This window comes from Scomber scombrus, chromosome 22 (assembly GCF_963691925.1).
Source record: "Scomber scombrus chromosome 22, fScoSco1.1, whole genome shotgun sequence".
Classification (NCBI taxonomy): domain Eukaryota; kingdom Metazoa; phylum Chordata; class Actinopteri; order Scombriformes; family Scombridae; genus Scomber; species Scomber scombrus.
This window is the reverse complement of record NC_084991.1, coordinates 9,953,813-9,974,367: the sequence shown is the minus strand read 5'-3', so window position 1 is coordinate 9,974,367 and position 20,555 is coordinate 9,953,813. Positions and strand designations below refer to the sequence as shown.

The 20,555-nt window shown below is 41.1% G+C and overlaps 1 protein-coding gene across 4 annotated transcripts in view; it reads left to right on the top strand.

Annotated features, from left to right (window-relative positions):
- The first annotated feature begins 362 nt into the window (after window positions 1–362).
- The window catches only part of cald1a (caldesmon 1a), a 52,476-nt gene continuing 32,283 nt past the window's right edge, over window positions 363–20,555 (top strand). For all 4 annotated transcript variants that reach the window (XR_009927844.1, XM_062443776.1, XM_062443774.1 and 1 more), the window contains exon 1: window positions 363–441. The gene's annotated coding sequence lies outside the window, so the exon portion shown is untranslated. The remainder of the gene's footprint in view (window positions 442–20,555) is intronic.

Below are 20,555 nucleotides of genomic sequence, written 5' to 3'. Positions count from 1 at the left end.
CACAACTATTTTGGTCATACTTTCTGTAATAAAGGAAGAAAAAAAAGATCTAAAAGCAAACATTTTATCAAAAGGGGGGTGTCAGTTTTGGGTTCCTTGACGTGAAAAAATTTGAAAGCCACTGCCCTTAAGGATCACCAAAAAGTGCACTCTCTGCATAAAGTCACTTTCAAAGAGTTTTGCAAGAGTTCTTCCCACTGTTGAGATAATTCATTTTTCATTTGGACTAAAGCAGTCCTTGTCGTTAAGGAATACGTGCAGTAGTTTGGCGTTTTTCGGGGCAAAGAGAAAGCCTAGATGTGCGATTATGTCTTAAAGGGAGGGGCTTGAAAGGGTATTCAGTTATCATTGAGTGAAGTGGAGGACCGACTGCAGACTGGCTCCCTCTCCTCTCCTCACACTCGACTCAAGAGCTTTACTTTGTCCCGTTAAGAACCACAGGTAAGCGCAAACACTTTAAACTGTCTGCATACTGAACGCTTTACGCCTGCGTCCTTTGGATGAAAGTTCATAACGCACTGATGCTTTAGCGAATGAAACATATGATGCCTTTTATGACGATGGGAGATAATCACATTATGGGTCTCTGCTGTGCGCATGGGCTGCTGCTGCTGCTGCTGAGTCTACTTTTCAGATTATGTTGGCTGCTCGTCGCTCCCTGTTTTGTGCACTTTCCACGCCATCTGTTAACTGAAGGCAAAGTAAACTCGTGATCGCGAGATATTAGAAACTTTTCTATGGATCGAGTCATGTCGAGACTACACAAAGAAAAGCGCATATGTGCACTCCTCTAATGCGCGCTCACTGCATCAGATTCCTATCGAACAAAGTAGAAAGGGGCGGGGGGTGTCTCCGAACCCAGGCCAGGCCAGCCAAGTTTCTCATCGCCTCAGTAGCCGACATGGCACTATAACTGCAGCCTGAAACAACTTGGACTGGAATATGAAGTTGCAAAATATGCTTAACATCACATATTTTTGACTATTAATTTATGCATTGAATCCTCCAAACCCAAAAGGAAAATGTGTCCTCAAGCTAAAACTCCAGATTGTGGAGAAACCTGTTGAAATTTGACATGTGGAAAGTGTACTTATAGGCTTATAGGCATAGATGTGCTCCATATGGCTACCAACTCCCCACATGGCCCTCAACCATCAAATCTGACCATAAAATAATGCTGAGATGCATAAGGAGAGTGGTGTATGCAGTTAAAAACAACCAGCATCTCCTGCAGGCAAAGCCATAGGGCAGTCTTGCAAAACGGCAAGGCCCGCTGCCGATGAATCCACTTCTCATCGTTTCAAGGTATCACATTCTTTGCAAACCCACCACCCCTGAGGCAAAAGGCTCTCTTCAACTCTCATTGTACTTGAGTTGGCCAGCAAGTCTTTTGATCTCGGCTTTGTTACATAGTAGTATCTGGGAAATGGAAGCATGGAAAATGGAAGAGGATGGAGGGAGGGAGAAGCAGAGGGTAGATCTGTAGATTCTTTTCTTTTTGAATGCTTTCGGGGGAGACAGCATAGTAATTGTCCATGAAACTGTATCTGATAAGTTGTGCAGTGTTTGGAAAACACGTGGAGAATGCCCTCCGCTCCTTATAAGGCGCAGGCCCAACCTGGTGACAGATGATTGGAATAGCCTCTGGAATGCAATGCATAACAGTCCTCTAGTCCAGCGGCCCCCACTTTTTCTGTCTGATGTACCCCCACAGCCCTGTCAAATAACCTGCATATGGGTCCCCCTACAGCCCTGTCAGATGAACTAAATACCCCTTCGTAAACACCACCCATCATGTTCCAAATGTGTTTATCTGAACTTATGTTAAACTAAATGTTATTACCACAGTTTATGATAACTGTAGATTCCAATATCTTCATACAACTGAGCTGTCTGTGTTTAATTCAGTTTGGTCAAGTTTGCATTTGAGGTTGAAACTGGAAGTTTTAGCCTTTTAGATTTTTTTCAACCATCTGTTACCTTTAGCTACATATTTTAAATAATTTACCCATTACATTTAGATAACAATTTTCAACCATTTATGCATCACTTTAGTTACTTTTAGCCATCTTTACGTGCAGTGTGTAAGATTTAGTGGCATCTAGTGGTGAGGTTGCAGATTGTCCCCAACTGAATACACCCCCTGCCCTACTTCTTTGCATGTAGGAGAACCTGTGGTGGTAAACATATGAAAGGCTCTCCCTAGAGCCAGTGTTTGGTTTGTCCATTCTGGGCTACTGTAGAAAGATGGAAGTGCAACATGGTGGCCTGTTTAGAAGAGGACTCCCTATGTAGATATAAAGGGGTTCATTTCACTCTAATGTAACAAAAACACAACAATTCTTATTTTCAGGTGATTATACACTAATGAAAATATGCTTACAAATGTTACATTCCATTTCTGCCTAGTCCATTATGTTAGATGCAGCTAAATTCTACACACTGCACCTTTAACTTTTTAGTTTCTTTGTTGCTTGCTTACTACTTTTTACAAACTCAGTTGCAACAGGTAGGTTGCTCAGGTATTGTAGTTGACTCAATGTGTGGATTTTCTTTTTAAACCTCGTAATTTTTTTTTTATCACATTAGCTGAGCTACTCCAATCTTTCCAAGTTGCTACCAGGAGTAGTTGTTGTATGCTTTCCCTGGTTGGGAATCAGTACTGTTGGAGGTTTTTGTGTGTTTTGTTTTTCAGATTTTGCACACATGTTCACATGCATGCATACCCTTCTAGTTTGAGACACACACAGAATACTGCAGGTTTTACAGTAAAATACATGTAGTGCTTTGTAGTGTACTTAGAGAGGGATTTTATAATTGGCACGATATGATAGTGGTGCAGAAGAATCTGGAGGTAATTGCACAGAGTGATAACAGGGGTTTGGCAGTGTGGGGTGGGAGCCAGGGCCAGGGTTAGGGCTGGGCGGGCAGGATGTAGGGAACATTGCCATGCATTTCCGGAGTCTGGCTCTGGACTGCACAGTGCGGTGAAGGCTTCTAGTTACTGTACGTTGGCTCCCTCTCTCACTCTCTTTCTCTCTCCATCTCCTTCTCCCTCCTTCTCTCACTGATTAAAGTTAAATGTTGGATAAGATGACCATAGTGCCTCATTAAATCATAATCAACATGTGCTCATGTAGGTTTGCATGTACAGTTATGTGTTTAAATGCATGCAGTGTACTGTATGTGGGTGCTTTGTTTTAGTTTGATCCTAGATACTCATAATCCACCTCCATATCAAGTTCCAAAGCAAGAATCCAGAGTTTCCTTGCAAGGCAATAGTTTCTTACCACCACTAAGCTAAGGCAGCCAACCAAGTGGCAAACTGAATTTGAATAGAATGGAAAACTGGCAGAGGACGTTTTCTAACACAAATGATCGGACCATTCTGTTCTTTTATAATAGATGTTTACCTATACTGTGTTTAGCGTGAAGGTTTTCCAAATGTGGTTTGGTTTCCAGTGACTGCATGCTGATATATCAGTCCAAACATACATTGTTTCTGCACAGCAGGTGCCAGAGCTATTTTCTGGTTTCCTCTCATAACGGACCAGTGAAACTATGTCAAGCATGTTTCCTGTGTTCTAGTCTTTTTGCCCTTTGGCTTGATTTTATGTAGATTTGTTTGTCCTAAGAATGTCGCCCTACTATGGTAGCAACAAAAACCCAAGCACAATTTGGGTTTTCTGTTTAATCAATAGCATTGTTGTCATCAATGCCCACCAGTTTGTGGAAATAAATTTAGTTTAGGTTTTAGGTTTGTGTCTTTGGGACAACCACAGGAGTAGGACAGGGTTCAGCTCATTTGAAGAGAATGTGATTGACATGAAGCGAACGCTCATGGGACTCTGGCCCTGGACCTGAGCCACACAGCGCACTCGGTCTGTTCCCCCTCGCCTTTGAATTTGATAGCATGTAATTTGAATGTGCTGCATCCAGAACCGCACACTAAGTTGTATAATATGGTGAGCTTGGACGAATGGGCAGATTTCGGGGTTGGAAAAGAATTCTTAACTCTTCACCGGGTTACAACGGTCAAACAAGCGGTAGGCAAAACTGGTAGTGCTGCTTAATTGCTTGTGAAGTCACACGAGGGCATGAAACCTTAGACGGTGTTTATTTAGGTCCTGGAAAATATGCAGTTACAGTTTTGCAGATGTTTGTGATACATAAATTCCTGTTATTTGCCATTTCTAAATGAAAAAAACCTCTCTTGCCATGAATTTTCCCTCTGTGTAATTTAGCTTTATTCTGTTTGTTGTTCCTCATTATGCGGCCGAGCTGACATGGAACAGTTCTGTAGGGGAATATTCACGGTACTCTCGGATGTTCTGGCATTTGTTCATTGTACAATTATACTCTGGATGTCTCTTGGGTGATGGAGAATGCTGACTTTCTTTTCCCCCCCCCCTTTTAGTCGACCTATACCCTGGCCTATAATAGATTCACCCCCAAATTAGTTTTATTAAATCAAACCACATTTACATAACCCTTTTAAGCCACCTATTCAATACAGTGTACATGTATAAATATTTCACAATGATCCTTCGTCCTAGAATTTGTATCTTCCTTTCCTTTCCAAACTCACTCCCAAACTTTGATTCTCCTGACTGAACCAGTCATGTGGGCATGAAAGACCTGTGTTTGAATTCCTCTGGGCTTTAGTCACACTCTGATGAAGAGGGTTTGTTAGATCAGCCTCTCACTCGTGTCGTTTTCTGACTATAAAGTGCTATCACTCAAGGCCAGATTGCCTAATAGGCAGCATGGCATGTCAGTGTTGGTAATTGGCATATTGGCCCGCCAGCTGCCAGCTGCCAGATGCCAAGCCCTGCCAGAAGTTTCATAGTGCTAAAAAATAGACTATTGTACTCCTTTACCTTCACCAGAATCTTTTTTTTTTTTTAGTGGGTGATGATTTAATTCTGTGCAAGGCAGCCTTGCTTTATATCTTATAAGGTAAAACCTCCTTTCTTACGTGGTCTACATTTCATAGGGTTTTTGTGGATGATTGATTGTGCCAGAGTGAGGTCAGTGCTCCTAAGCAGCGCTTCTGATGTCATCCTACAAAGATGCATGTTCTCTCCTTCATTCCCCAAAGCGGGTTATTGGGAAAAGTGTACAACATTGTTGAGAGGGACATTTAGCCTTTGGGCTTCTTCTCATCTGATAAAACAAGCACAGGAAATGTCTCCGTTAGCTGATTGGCCTTGTGTTTTCCTTTTGAGTCCTCCCACTGGGACCTCAGACGTGCACAGTGTGTCCCTGTGGCAGAGAAACCACCTTACACGTCTCTCTCTTAACAGCTGCATTAGCTTTCCCTTTCACCTTTTTCCTTTCCTTTAACACCAATCTGCCTCTGCTCCTTTTTCGTACCTCCCGAAAAGAAATGATTACTATAACTTTCACTCTCACATCACCCTTATACTTCTCCTCGCCAGCTTTCCATTCTTTCCCCTCTGCCCCTGTCCTCTCTTCACCTCCATTCTCCTCCTCCTCCTCCCCTCCTCTCAGCCTTTCGTCTTCCTCCCATAGCGTCCCAAAACTAAACAAACATGGCTAATCAAGAACTTGTCAGATCACCTTCTAAAAGTCCTATATTTTAGGGTAATGGGGAATTAAGGGAACGTGGAGGTAATAAGGTGATGTAAATCCCAAAGGCGTGTGTGAAAAATACCACTGAGTGTGAACACATGACCGGTGAGGTCATGTGTTTACACAGTCAGCAAGGTTAACCACTCTATGAATCGCACGGGGGAAAACAGACAGGGCAGTGTGCAGGTCAGTTATAGGCCTGCTGGATTTATGCTTGTGGCTATAGAGGTGCTGTGTGTGCTGAAGTGTGTATGGCGAATGTGAAGGACAACTTGGAGAGTCCACGTTGGATGCCAGCCATCAGGGGAGTGAGAAGTGGCGAGAGCAAGATCAGGCTTGTATGTGGTAATGATGGAAGTGAGGACTTACCTCATACACATAAAACAATCCCTGTGTCCTTACATGGCTATCCACATGAGTCAGACTTCTACTGTATTTCTGTCTCAATCTTTGGAGAAGCTTCAAAGTTGAGAGTATTTCTGTTGGACTGAATTTGGACCAAATGCTTAGTATTTGAACAATTAATTAAGTCCTGATATAAAATCTAAGGACAATACAAAGCTATCAGATGGTCTTACAACTTATTAATACATAAATGGGAAAGTTTGACATTTTGTGAAACACACTTGTTGAATAAATGTGCTTAAAGCCCACTAATTAACATGTTGTATCTCATTTATTTATTTGATATAAAAACCAAAGTGTAAAGCCACAAATTGACATTATGTTTTATTTGCTGGACTATTTCTTGGTATGTGGACCATTTGCAGATTCCAGGAAGATACTGGTTCTGACTGAGGAAGAGTCTGGCACATAGCCCCTGATAAAACATTTAGGGTTAGGGTTATAGATTAACAAAAAAAAGATACAGTCAGGCAATACAGCAATTCTCTGTGGGTTTCTTTGACAAAGCTTTTAACATATAACTCATTATTTGATCTGTGATTAGTCATTAACTCAACTAATTGACTCGTTTCAGCACAAAATAACATTTTATTCTTCATGTTTCTTAAACCTTACCCAGCCCAGTAGGTAAAATCAAACTCTGCACGTGTGCCTTATAACAGGGCTCATTCTTGCAAATGGTCTGCATCCATCTTTCCCACCTGAATAAGCCAGTCAGGCAGCAGCACAGTCTGAGGTCTGTGTCGAGGCTACAGTCGGGAGCAGTGGTAATTGTTTAAGAGTGCATTTATAGAGTGTACTCTTTGTGCCTCCTAATCAGAAGCATACTCAGGCATTTACATATGAGCCTCTGAGGATTGCTTAGGAATGTATTACAAGGAGAGTAAGAATGCCGGCCAGTGGGCCACTCCGCTATTGCCATTTCTTTCCACTTCACATGTCACTGCCCTGTTGGGAGGGGGTTAGGTGAAAGTGATTAAGGCTGAAGATCAAAAGCACAGAACGGCAGATGCAAATACATTCTTCACTCATCACCTGTAACAAATCTAGAGTAAGTTTAGGCACTTTGAGCATTCTCTTCCTGTGTCTTTGAGACATGGATACCAACAATGTTTCCCAAAAAAGAGTAGAAATCCAAGGCTCTCATCTATCTACCTATCGGAGTACTTTATAGATTAGATCTGTTGTCAGGGATTCATTTCAGTATGCATCAGGTAATTTGTCAGTTTTTCTCTCTGTACTCAAACTCTGTTCTGGCAAGGGTGCAAGGAGAACAAAAATATGGCCTCAGAAAACCATTTTAATCAGACAGTGCTCCGCAGGGACAGAGGCTGGCATAGGAGAACTCTTTACCTCATCAGAGCTCTGCCAGTGGTGATTGGGAGAAACACTCAGTCAGGTTTTTATTGAATAACTCTAGCTCTGTACTGGAGGGGCTTTACTGTAATAGAGCAGCTCTACGACCGCTGAGGTGACAGCCAAATGGTACTTATTAAACTAAAGGCTGATTCATACTATACTGTATGCCCTACTGCAGTTTAACCTCGTTGGATGCTTATGGTTCGGCTTTAAGGCTGATGTCCAGTCACATTTTTTATGACTGAGATACATATGCGTATGATTATCCTCTGATCAGACATCAGAGTTCACAAATTTCCTACATAGAAAGAAGATGAATACAATTATATAATGCAGACAGTAACTTATACCACTCCTCCTTTATTTAAGTTGCACAATATCAACTTGAACTATGTGTTCTTAGTAGTTTAAATCAGACCTCTCTTGAAGATGCACGGTAGCAACTCCTGAGATGCCATGCTACTCAGGAATAATAGCTGTGAGTCCTGTCCTCTCTACTTATTTACCCAGTACACAGCTCTCTACACAAATTGAGCATGGTGTCTAATGGAGTGTGAGCGTGGATTAATTACCCCCACATCTAGACTAATGGCTCCTTCTCTTCTGATTAATGATGACACGTCTCACGGAGGAGAGCTCAGCTAAAACATATAAATTGTTTGATGATAAAGAAAAGACATCTGCCATTTGGATATCATCATATTTACTCTGACAAAATCTTCTCATATGAAGTCTGTTTTATATCTCATTAAAGTCAGAAGCTACTAATCTCTCTACTGGCAAAATGTCATTACGTGAAGAGAATGTACAGTACCTGGAACCATACTTGTGTTCTCAGATACAGATTAATGAGCATAAAGTTTGTATAGTTATCTCTCTCATTGCAATCAGGTAGAGCTGCATGATGATTGGTAAGTAAGTGGCACAACTAATAAAAACTGTTTCTAAATGACATATTTGGCATTCCTGTACTGCAATATCTCGTTAATTAAGCTAAAGCAGAAACCATAATTAGGTATTGGGGATTCTGTTGATTTAGGAAGGCTAAGGTTTGAGCAAATGATTTCAGGTGGATTGTTGAAGGTTCATCGGATCAGATGGTATAAATACTGTAGAGTGCATTGGAGGGATAGGATAGGATGCCCATTCTGGTTGGCCTCATTAAACCTGCCTTAATGAGAAAAAAAACACCCAGACGCCCCCCCGGAACAATGGGTTCTTGTTATCAAAGAGTCTGCGTCCCGTGTATGATGGAGTCTGGCTTGCATCCCAGCAGATTTTTCATGAGACTTGGTGTGCCTGAGTCAGGCCCTGAGCCCCGCAGTGCCACTCACTCCTGTGACAGCCACCTGGGAGACCACCTTGGAAAATGGGCCCCTATTAGTTCAGGTTAGACTTAATGACCAGTAATGGTACACCGGCCAAGCCAAACTGTGCGAAAGGGCTCCGGGCAGGCCGAAATGAAATACCAGTCACTCAAGCTCTGAACATAAACACAAGGTGGGTGGTGGGTGGTAGGTGGGGGTGAATAGGTATGTATTTAGGTGGCTGCATATGTGAATGAGGGGGCGCAGACATGCATCCATGTGTTAAAGAGCAGAGTTAACCCAGGTGGAGGTGACGGTTTTGAGCGAGAAGAGATGGGTGAACCCCCTTGGACAGATTAGTGCCAGGGGGGACGGCTGTGGTTTTGGATTTATTCCCATTTAGCTTTGCTGCTTTGTGAACCAAATCTCATTTCCAGTTTTGCCATCAGCTAAAAAAAGCTTGCAGCAACCTCAACAGAGCAACCAGAGAAGCCTCCTAAGAGCACCGCTCAATTATTTACAATTTCATGGCTGTCTGAGATATGTGTTATTCTAATAAATTTAGGAATTAGGAGGCTTAAATACTGCACATATATTAACCTCTAAAGCTGAATTTTATCCTCAATTTACTAGTAAATACCACATCATGCTAATGGCATTCAATGATGATTGCGTCTTCCATGGTCTAAATAGTCTGTAGTCTAGAATTAGCGCAGGCATTAAGAGTAAGAAACTCCACTATTTAAAAGACTATGATATGAGTCAATCAGCCACTGAATAAAATTACTTTTTACTCCCAAGGAGAATGAGGCGCAAGCTTCCAGGCTTGCAAAAGTCAGACAGAGAAATATAGTATAATCTACAATGAAAGAGACAAAGACAGAGGAAGAGAGAGAGCTTTGTTATGTCTCATGAAGCTCTAGGGTTTCCTGGAATTTCTGGCAATGGATTCCAAAGTCACATAACCACAGAAAGAGAGAAGGAATAGAGACAGACATGGAGTAACTCTGCTCAAGATGTTCTGCTGCTCTGCAACTGGAAACTACAAATATGACGATCACTAGTGTTTGCACCAGTGGTCATTTTGGCCCCTAAACTGACAGAAGCAATGAACATAGTACCAACACACCTGCATTGAGTACATAGTATAAGATGACATACATAACCTTCTGTCTACTTACAAATTAAAGACTGCGGCTTGCGCCTTTCACCTTGAGGGGGGTTTCAGAGGGATTGTAGACGTGTACCTGCACAAGATGCTCGCTGGCTGGCTGCCACGCTAATAATAACAGCCAGCACAGCCATGCACGAAAATGAGATCTAGTAAAGCTAGTGAACTTTAGCCCTGTAGAGCCCTGAAAGGATTTGAGCTATGAGAAGAGTGGAATGTATTTTTTGGATGGAGAGGTGAGCTCACTTAGAGAATGTGCATCCGCTGACTCAAAAGCAATGCTAATGCTTAAATAGGTTCAACTTTAATACTACAAACCACCACAAGCTAGAAAAAAGCTAACTTTGCACAGGGGTATGCTATGTTTGTTTGGTGTTCATCTTTGTCTAAATGAAAAAGGTCCATATTTCTTATTTCTGGCACCAAATCTGTCAAACACTGAAGGTGGACTGGGATTAGAACTGGTTTACTCCACTGAATTTTCTGCTGACTTCTGCAGTCCTTTGTCAGGAGCTATGCTCTGGCTTTTTCTATTACATTCCTTCTTCTTCTTCTTGTAAGTACAGTATTGTCTTCCATGTGCTGTTCACACCCTCAATTTGTACCGGCTTACACTTGGGAAGAAGTATTGCTGTAAAAGTCATGAAGTTCAGTATTGAATCCTCCTAGAGCGAACTAAAGCAGTATTGATTTTTACAATACTGTTTGGACATTTTTATTCCTTTATTAGATAGGGACAATAGAGAGATGACAGGAAGTAAGGGGGCTGAGAGATGGAAGTGACATGCAACAAAGGTCTGCGGCTGGATGCAAACCAGAGACATTGCGGTTCATGGTTGGTGCCTTAACCCCAAGGCCAAACACAGTACTAATGGCTGCCTACTTTAGAGAGTGGTATACTAATGCAACTATGTGGTGCATGCAAGCCATAAAACATGAAGAACTGTATGTGGCTGTTGTAAGAGAACTAGAATGAATAATGCCTCATTATATATAAATGAAAGTTGTTCACTAGATACACTAGATAAAAAAGGTCTTTGAGCATTTCTCAGTCCTCTGCATTTTTAGGCCCAAACAGCATATTTTCCCTTATCCAGACAAGTTATCCGGATATACAGATGGCCTGTTAATACCAAGAGTAAATGGGGTATTATGTCAGGGAGATGATTTGGCTCTTACTGAATTTATTGGATCAAATTTTGATAAGACAAATACTCAGTCATTTTGGGGTGTTTGTGACAGTTAGAATTATTTTACAGCTGTCTTTTTTGTAACGATTGCATGTGGGAGTATGTTCTTTTGGCCCAGTGTGCATCGCATGACCTGCAATATCAACTGCAGCCTCTACGCCAAAATCCTCTCACAGCCGAGTGCTGTTCCTAGTGACTTGGACGAAACGGGATGCAGAGAATTCACGTTATTCTACTGATCAACAGTTGGTGGCGGTAATGTACCAACACATGTAATTATGCACAAAAGGCAGGGAAGAGGAAGACTGCTAGTTGGTGTAAAGAATGCAGGTTTCAAAATGTTTTAAATATCTGCTTTGGAATCATTTTATGAAAAAGGAAATGTTTTTTTCAGGCTTCAAGGCTAATTTCTTACTTTGAGAACACACACCTAGCAAAACCCATCAAAAATAAAACAAGTACACTGTGCTTTAGTGCTTGATGGTTACTCACAATAGGTTTGGGTGAGTAATACATACGGTTAAATATAAGTGTGTTTGTTTAAAGGAAACCTGCACAGTGTAGAGACAGACAGTGTGCAGTGTAAATTAAACCTGTTATCTTTTACTTTAAAAATGTCGGTTATCTTCTCTTAGTCACTGTCATGGTTACTGATGCCCATTAATCAACTTTCTAGTCAGACACATCTTTTAGTTTCCACACCTGGCTCAGGAGTCCCAGCACATCCACCATTGAATGGCTCGGGCCCGCATCAATTCATTGAGAACATGTCAGGGCCACACAAAAGCAGTGAAAGAGAGTCATAGGATTAAAACAAAAAACAGTCGAGGTTATATATTATCATTTTTTTCTGGCTGTACGTGTGCAGCGTGTGTCTTGTCTGTTTGTTCCCTGAAGAAACTCCCCAACCACCACCAATACAGCTGAGCTGAAAGCACTGTCAGGGGATAGCTCCGCATCCACTGTGAGTAATAGACCCTCTTGGTCAAGTCATCTTGCTCGCCCGCCACCCCCACCCACAACCCACCTCGCTCCTTAATCTCCTCCTATCTCTCTCCAGGAATGCGGCTCCTTATTTTGAAAAATACCTTGTCATCTAATACCCTTGAAAAGCCTTGCAGCGCACTTCAAAAAATTGGCATTCCACCGCGTGATTTACTGACTTGTGTGTTAAAACAAGGCAAGAAAGATAAAGATTTATGACATTTTGGAGAGATTTAAATAAATACGTCCTCTGTGCGAGTGATTTTTTTTTTCCGTGTGTGTGTGGGTTTTTTTTTCCTGAAATGGGCCTGTGATGCATGTGCAAAAAAGGCAAACTTTTTGTCAGAGTTTGCACTCAGCTGTCATGTTTTCAACAGGCTCTCGTGTGCGAGGGCATTGCATCATGCTTTTTAGCCTCACTCTACCCTCATGTATGTTTCCATGTAAGGTATAATGGAAGACGTTCTCCTAGTGCAGTTTGAGTCAGCCACATAAATCACTCGACCGTTTATATTTTTTCTCTTTTTTTTTTTCATCCTTCCGATTTCCTCTGCTTTCCCTCACCAAAGTGTAATTCCTCTCCGGCCACGAAGAGCCACACGTCCACCACACCAGAAACGTGGCTTTTATAGGAAGCGTGTCACAATTGTTCAGCAGATCCATTCTCTTTCCCTTTTTTTTTTTTTTTTTTTTTTTTTTTTTTTTTTTTACCATAGAGAAACACATCAGGAACCTCTCAAGCTTTATGAGAAATACATTTTTATGTACTACTTAATGTTTCCAGCATGTCATGTTATTAACCATATATCAGAGGCTGTGGGCTGCTGTAGATCATGCTAATCATGTATACGTTTACATTTTAGTCACTGAGCTTTAATGCATTTCTCAAGTGACTTACACTTATTAAAAGGGTACAATTTCAAAATCCAGCCTGAGGGTCATTCAGCCAGACGTGCTATTTTGCAGTGATTGAAGCTGTAATCTTAAAGTTGCCTGGTTATAAGGAAAAAAATGCTCCTTCCGTCACAGATTTGAAAGAAAGCAAGGTCTTTAATGTGTAGGAGAGGTTATTTCTGTTCTGTTCCGACCTGTTTTTACCCTTTTCCGTTCGATTCTGCTTTTATTGCCATCAGCTGGATAAACTGTTCTCTAGCTGTGGTGTCGGCAGTAGCAGTGCTTAGACTAAAACCCACCATATATCAGCACTCTGGTTCCACTAGTCTCCCTGGTCAGCTCACTAGTAGCAGATTAATGTCCTGTTGAGGAGACACAGACTCCTGCCCGGGCCTCATTTACTCTGACAGAAGGCTGGTGTCAAAACGGGCTGTCCTGAAGGAACAAGAGGAGACTGCTTTTTCCTTGGAAATGAATGTGAGAGATGGATGAGGGAAGGATGCATGGCATGTCACATGTTCTTGTTGTTCAGACTAGAAATCTTATTCTTTTGTTTACAATGACAGACAAAAGTTTCATTATAAAAAGAAGCACAACCGAACAGATTAGACTGTTGATTTGCATTTAAAACCGATGAAGTCACATCACTTCTCTTGCACAATTTCTCACTGGTTTAAAATTGGATTTTAAAACAGTTAAATGTCTTGGCAAGAGGGTTTTTTTTTGTTTTTTTTTGCAGTGTATTGAGATTACTATCAACTTCATCTGTGGCTTCATTCAGCAGCTGTCTGTCATTACTTATTTACGATCCTGTTTAATAGACTTTAAAGATGTCACAGTGCACCCTAAGGTACTGAGAGACTCGATGATCATGTCCTTGTGTATTCATCATAAATGCAGTTTGTTGTGACAGGAAAATTATATGGAAAAATGGATTTATTTATTCATTTGTCCTATATTTGTAAATATAATTAAAGACTAGTTAGTTTTGCTGTAGCATGTGTTCTATACAGTAGAATATTTGGTTAACAATGAAAAAAAGATGGAAGGCTTGACTGGCTGTTAAGTGCAGAGGTGCATGTTTACTGAGACTATTTGACATTCTCGATATTTTCAGCAAATATCTTAATGTATTATCTCAAAGGAGGCCCTTACGTAAGCAGCAGTGCTGAAAGCTAAAAGCACCTGGATCCTGAGCAAACAAGAGTAGAAAGAGCAGGAATTGTTTATGTGTCGCTTAGTATTGTACAGTATTGTCTTTATTAAGATAATTCAGTTGTTTGTTCAACTTAATCAGTAGTTTTCAGATGCTAGTGGCTTTTATGAGCTTCTTATTTAGCGTACGGACGCGAGAATTGTATTAATCTTCTCAACTAACCCTAGGCAAGGAAGCAAATAGGCGTATTTTCCAAAAGCTTTTCCTTTCAGATGGAATTCAGGGGTTCAGTGACTTGTTGATCCGGACAGTTTTGTAAAAACAGAAGCACAAGTCTCTTTTATTTATTGCTTTGTTCTGCGTTGACTGCAGAGGGGGTTTTTTTCCGTCTCCCAGCAGTTTTGCTCCAGTGCTGGCAGCTCAAAAGCACTCCAAAAATCTGTCCCAGATAATGTGATAAGTTTCTTGTGAAATGACATGCCCGCAGACTTTTTTTTTTTTTTTTTTGCAGTGCAGCAGCGGCAGGAGAATGTCAGAGCCGCTCCATATAGCGAGGGGGGCCAAATAAACAAACCGTTTCTAACTTAAGCAGAGGACTGTGGCGTTTGAGACGGCAGCTTTTTCAGCGAGAGGAATGTTCCCTTCCAGGGGGCTCCAACTCAAAGTGCACTGCTGAGACTACAGCATAGAGCTCATATGTGAAAGTGAAGAAAGCTTTTGTGTGTGTTTAAAAATGAAATGTCAGCGCAGTGAAAAGATTGGTGTGCCTCTCTTTCATGACTCTTTAGCCGTGCAGGTGTGTATGTGAATGTGTGTGTGTGTGTGTACGTCTGACAGTGTTCACCGAGATGTCACGGCAGGTCCAACATCGCCATCAGTCATGCTGTTTTGAGGGGGAGCCAACTCTGTGGCCACTGTGTAGTGAGTGTGAGAGCTCTAACTCGCTGTGCACACAGCATGCAAGAAAACCTTCCCTTTTTTTTTCTTCTTCCCAGTTTGGTTACGGGAAAAGGCAGCATTTTTTCCTTCCATATTTGGTCATATGGAGCACCGCCAGTGAGCAGTAGCCTTTTGATGCCGTACAAACATCCCTATTTTGTGTGGGATTTGTACTTTTTGGAATGCTTTTTCTCCTATTCTGCCTGATTGTGGGTGCAGCCTCTGAAAGTGCACTTTTAAAAAGGGACACAAGCCTTTTAAAAGTAAATGATTGAGGAAGAAAAAGTTTCCTTTTCAAAGTATTATTTATGATTTGGGCAGTAAGAATCCAACTCCTAATGCAAATGTCCCTCTTAAAACCAACATTTGTAAATAGGACAGCGTTTTACAACCCGTCTTTTTCAGCCAACGGCTATATCGACTCCTCTTGGACTGTTATTTAATTTGGTAAATTGGATCAGCAGCTGACAAATAAGAATTTATCATCTTAGCTGGTGAACTTTAAAATGCTCCAAGCAACTTGCTGAAGCTGGATTTAGTTAGATTGCTTTAGAAATTAAAATAAAGACCAAATGGTTGCAGTTTAAAAGGAGCACCTGTGCACTAAAACCCGCTGTGGAAAAGCTGCAAGATTGCGATGATGGCTATGGCATGTTGGGGTAATGTTTTTATAGCAATTTAAGTGTGACTTAGCGTCGAGCGAGAGGTTTAAGAACACATAAACACACGCTCAGCCTGAAGGGGAACGCTGGCTGGTGATGTGCAGGTGTTTTCAGCCGTCTCCCGGCAGGAGAGAAAGGTCATAATAATACCTTCAGATTGAACATGTAAAGCGTGATGAGCAGTGAGAAGGGAAGCTCCTCAAACTCCCATCCATGTGTGGGACCGTGAGAGACGAAGATATTAAAAGAACGGTGAGTCACAGTCTAAATATATGACAGATGACAGTGTGTTCAAAGTGTAGCGAGGTTATCTTGCTGACAGTGGAAAATAAAATACACAGGATCCAAGAATGCAACATAGAGAGTAATTTGTTTTTATCAGGGCAACGCAGAGCTTAGAAAGTATCGAGCTACAGCTTCCTTTCCAAGAGGGATTCGTCACTTTGAAAAATAATTGAAACAAATGCTATTTATTATCATGAGCATATCACAACACGCATTGGCTATGATAAGTAATTACTAGAGATCTGGGATAATGGCGGCATCACTACAATAAAGGTGAAATGGGCCAAGAAACACAAGGGTTCAGACAATCAGACTTCTTGTAACTAAGCCAATATTTTAGAAAACAAAAAATAATATGTTGTTTCAAAGTTCAAAAAGTTCAAAGTTGAACCTAGAAATAATTTTCCTAGAAAAAGTGTTATGGATGTTTACAACTGATAGTTTGGGTTATAATTGTACCACTGGCTCTCATTTTCTTAGCCAATAAGTTTAGCTAACTTGGGGCTTTGTGTTAAACCATGTTTCATTCCCCGTTGGAAGAACTTTAAAGAGATTTTGTTTCATTTCCAAATCTCAGAATTTACCTTGGTGAGTACAATCGTATGACAGGAATTATCCTTTAAAAGGTTTTTAGCTAAAGTTAGAAGTTTTGGTCTTTTGAAGTGGGTGGCTCTCAGTTGGAAAAAGATGATGTCATGTACTTTATGACTGTGGACCAATCAGAGTTTTTGCAACACTTGAATTCAAATCTGCTCGCTGCTGTGTGTTTGTTTGCTTGTGTCCACATCACTGTTTGACCATCACAAATTTGACAAAACTACACCCATTTTTTAAGTGTTCAACTCTGAAAAAAATATTAACTAAGAATGTTTTTCTTCCCAACTTTCAATGTTGCTCATTCAGTCATCAATGCTAATGTTAGAGAGATACTTAAATTTGAAACCATATGTTCAGTATTAGTTTTGATGCTGTTCTATTCCTAGTTTGGTTTTACATTTGATCTTTTGGGTCACTGACTCAGTGATAAATTCAGTCATTGGTTAATCCCAGCAGTGCTTACTGTAGCCTGCCAGCACCCTGTAAAGTATAATGCATCCAAGGTATTCCATTGAGATTTTCTTGGCTGTGTGTGTGTGTGTGTGTGTGTGTGTGTGTGTGTGTGTGTGTGTGTGTGTGTGTGTGTGTGTGTGTGTGTGTGTGTGTGTGTGTGTGTGAGTGTGTGAGTGTGAGAGAGAGAACAGATAACTTCAGTCAGTCTGTCTCCCTGTGTATGATTCACATGGCACTGAGAGGTGTTATAGAATGTGAACCATTGTCTGGGAATGCAGGAGTCTCGATTTTCCTCACCAAATGGAAACTTAACATCTTTAACCTTCAGGTCTTTTCCCTACAACTGGTGTGAAGTTTCCCCTAGCTGGTTCGTCTTCTAGCTGACAGCCAAAGTCAGCTTAAGGGAGATTGTAGGGCGATTTGAGGGAAGATTGTGTATGATGGCCAAATCTGAAGTCACTGATGACAGTGCATCTGAGGCATTCAAAATCCAGAGCCCATCTTACCCTCAAAAACGTCGGCATGTTATCCCGCTGCATTTCTCGTGCCACAGTGGCATTAGCTTCTCAGGTTTTTCTATGAATGTCAGCTGCTCATGCTCAGTGAAATTTTTCCTCATTCGAGGCGAAGCCACACTTTTTAAAAATTTGTTTTGGAAGAGATAGAGTGTGAGCGGAAAGCAGATGGTATTGAGATTGAGCTGAGCTCTGATGCTATAGACACAGCTTAAGACCTCGGCTTTGACAACCTAACCGCAAGCTACTGTGGTTGATATTCACACTGTGGCATGCAGATGCAGACAGATGCAGATACAGAAAAGAAGCTGGCCGCTTGGACATGGGTGAATCCTATAAAATTTAAACTGAGTGCTAAACTAAATTCTTACTAATCAAGTGTCTCTTCATATTTTAGCTGAACACGTAGTCTGCAGCTGTTGGCTAAACTGCCGTATTGTGGGCCAAGAGGAAAAGACACAGTGAGGAAAGGGTGAGAGAGAAATGCAATACAACTGGGTAAAGACAGTAGAGTCCGACCGATACTGGATTTTTCAGGCTGATGCTGATATGCTCAATATATCAACTGATATCACTTTTGTAATATGAAATGTAAGCAATCATTTTTGATATGGGTGCCTTTAACTTGTTTTTGAAAGGCAAAATATGTACTGAGTGGGACATTTTTTAACTGAAAAAAAGCATTAAAGGATCTTTTTTTAGCATAAAGGATCTTTTTTCAAATATTTAGCTTTTTAAAAGCTAAATGCTCCACTATGGTCAACAGCTAGTCACTAACTTTGTCTGTTGTTTGTTGGGTTACATTTAGTTAAACTGAGCGTTTTTGCTGGAAGTAGCTGATGGAAATGAGACTGAACCAAAACACTTAACGCTGTGGGCTGAAAGACACTAAAATGTTCTGTAGAGGGGAGATTAACTGCAGAGTGGCGTGATAAATCTATGTGGGTCTGTCAGAACGAGCAACCTTTTTCACATTACACATAGTCATTTTATCCATTGTTCATATAAAAATGTTGGCTGGTGCAGCTTTAAATTGAGTTCTTGTTGAAACAATAATTGTTTTTCATTGGCTCACAGAGACACCAGTATATCTGTTGTAAGGTAAAAGCAGTTGATATATCATCTTGCCAATGTATCGGTCGGCCTCTAAAAGTCAGACAGAGAAAAGCGATACCCTAGATGACAGATGAAGCTGAGAGAAGGACGAGCAGAGATGGAAAGAAAAAGAGAAATTCTTGGCCTTGGTTGTGCCAAAAAAGCTCCAGTGAATTTATGAATACGCATCCACAGCCGCTCTGCATCCTGGGACTGAAAACGTGTTAATGCTGCCGAGGCCTGGACGTGTGAGAGGAGACGCATAGCACAGAGAACCACAACCACAAAGCCAGCTTTCCAAACACAGCGCTGTAGGTGGTGATGGATATCACACATGTACACACATTTACTATACCATAAACAGGCGCATACTACACTTTTAGTGGCTTCAGTATTTGCAGTATTACAGTTGTAAAAGCAGTGCGCTCATTCGTATATGTACGCTGTATGTACTTCCTCTGCACACATCTGCAGACTTTCACACCCACGTTTATGGAAATACCCAAAACATATTAACAAATGTGAATCTTGTTTGTTAAATATAGTTTATCAATGATGCACACACCCTCACACACAGGCTGAACATATTTTAAACACCCTGTCAGACTAGTCTCATGAGACTCCTTACCCCTGCAGAAAACATTAGGTTTACCCAACTCAAACTGTCTCCAGAGCCCCAGCCAAAACAGCTGTTAGTGTGCACTACCTACAGGCATGCAGTATCTGTCTCTCTTTATTTCTCTCTTCCTCCCTGTTTTACTGCAGAAGCTTTATCTATGTGATAAAATCATCATAAAATGATATGCCAGAATACATTACAGTATATCTTATCTTACACTCTACCAGTAGATTTTTGTCTGTCTGTCTTTTTTTCCTTCTATCCCACATGACTCACAATATTCATCCCATTCTGTCCATGCACTACTGCAGTTAGCCACTGGAGCAAATTGGCAATAAGGTCGACGTGCTGTGTCTAAGCAGAAACTACTGCGACTTTAGGCTGAAGCCAATGTGGAAGTACCTTAAAGTGCAATGCTGTTGACGATCTTGGTTGCAATTCCCATTTAAAAAGCATCAACTTCTCTCTAGAAATGTCAATCCTTTTTTTTCAACCAGTCACACCTCACTACGTCCATCTTTATATGCAGTCTTATATCCCTGTTGTTTCTATCTCTGTTAGTACATTCATGATCTATATTCATGAGCTGGCAGCTGAGACCATACACATTTCTGCCAACAGTTTTATGCTGTTCCACTCATCAACAGTTGGTGGCGGTAATGTGCCAGGGAACACAGCGATTCATCAACAATGTTTAGGGAAATAGATGCGAACGCGGAAGTAACTTAAAAACTGCATTCTATCAAAAGGCCACCAGGGGGCGTTTTGGTGTCAAAAGGACTTCCGTCTCTATACAAGTCAATAGAGAATTCACCAACTTCTCACTTGATTTATAACCTCAGTAAACGTTTTCAAAATGTGTTTATGGTCTCAATCGCTAGTTTAAAGCCTTCTTCAATGCAGTATGATGTTCATTTGTGAAATTTTGGCCTCCCTGATTTTATATTTGACAATAAAGCAGGGTATGCATTAGGGCGTGGCTACGTCGTGATTGACAGGTTGATTGGTTCACAGGCTCAGGAGGGCGCCTCATGCTCCTCCTGATGCCCATATAAGTAGAATCCGTGTTTTTTTTTAACCCAGCATGTATCGGAAATTTTCAAGATGGCGCTGCCCAGATCCGTAACTATTCGCTTCCGAGCAGCAGTCCACAAACCAATGGGTTACGTCACGGATGTTACGTCCATTTTATATACAGTCTATGATGTGACCATAACTGTTCGTTTACAAGAAAACTCTGCAGAGTACCTTTAAGCTAAGGTGACGACGGAGAGAGAGGCAGTGTCAGTAATTTCTATTGTGAAGGAGAGCCAGTCTGGAAGACATCTG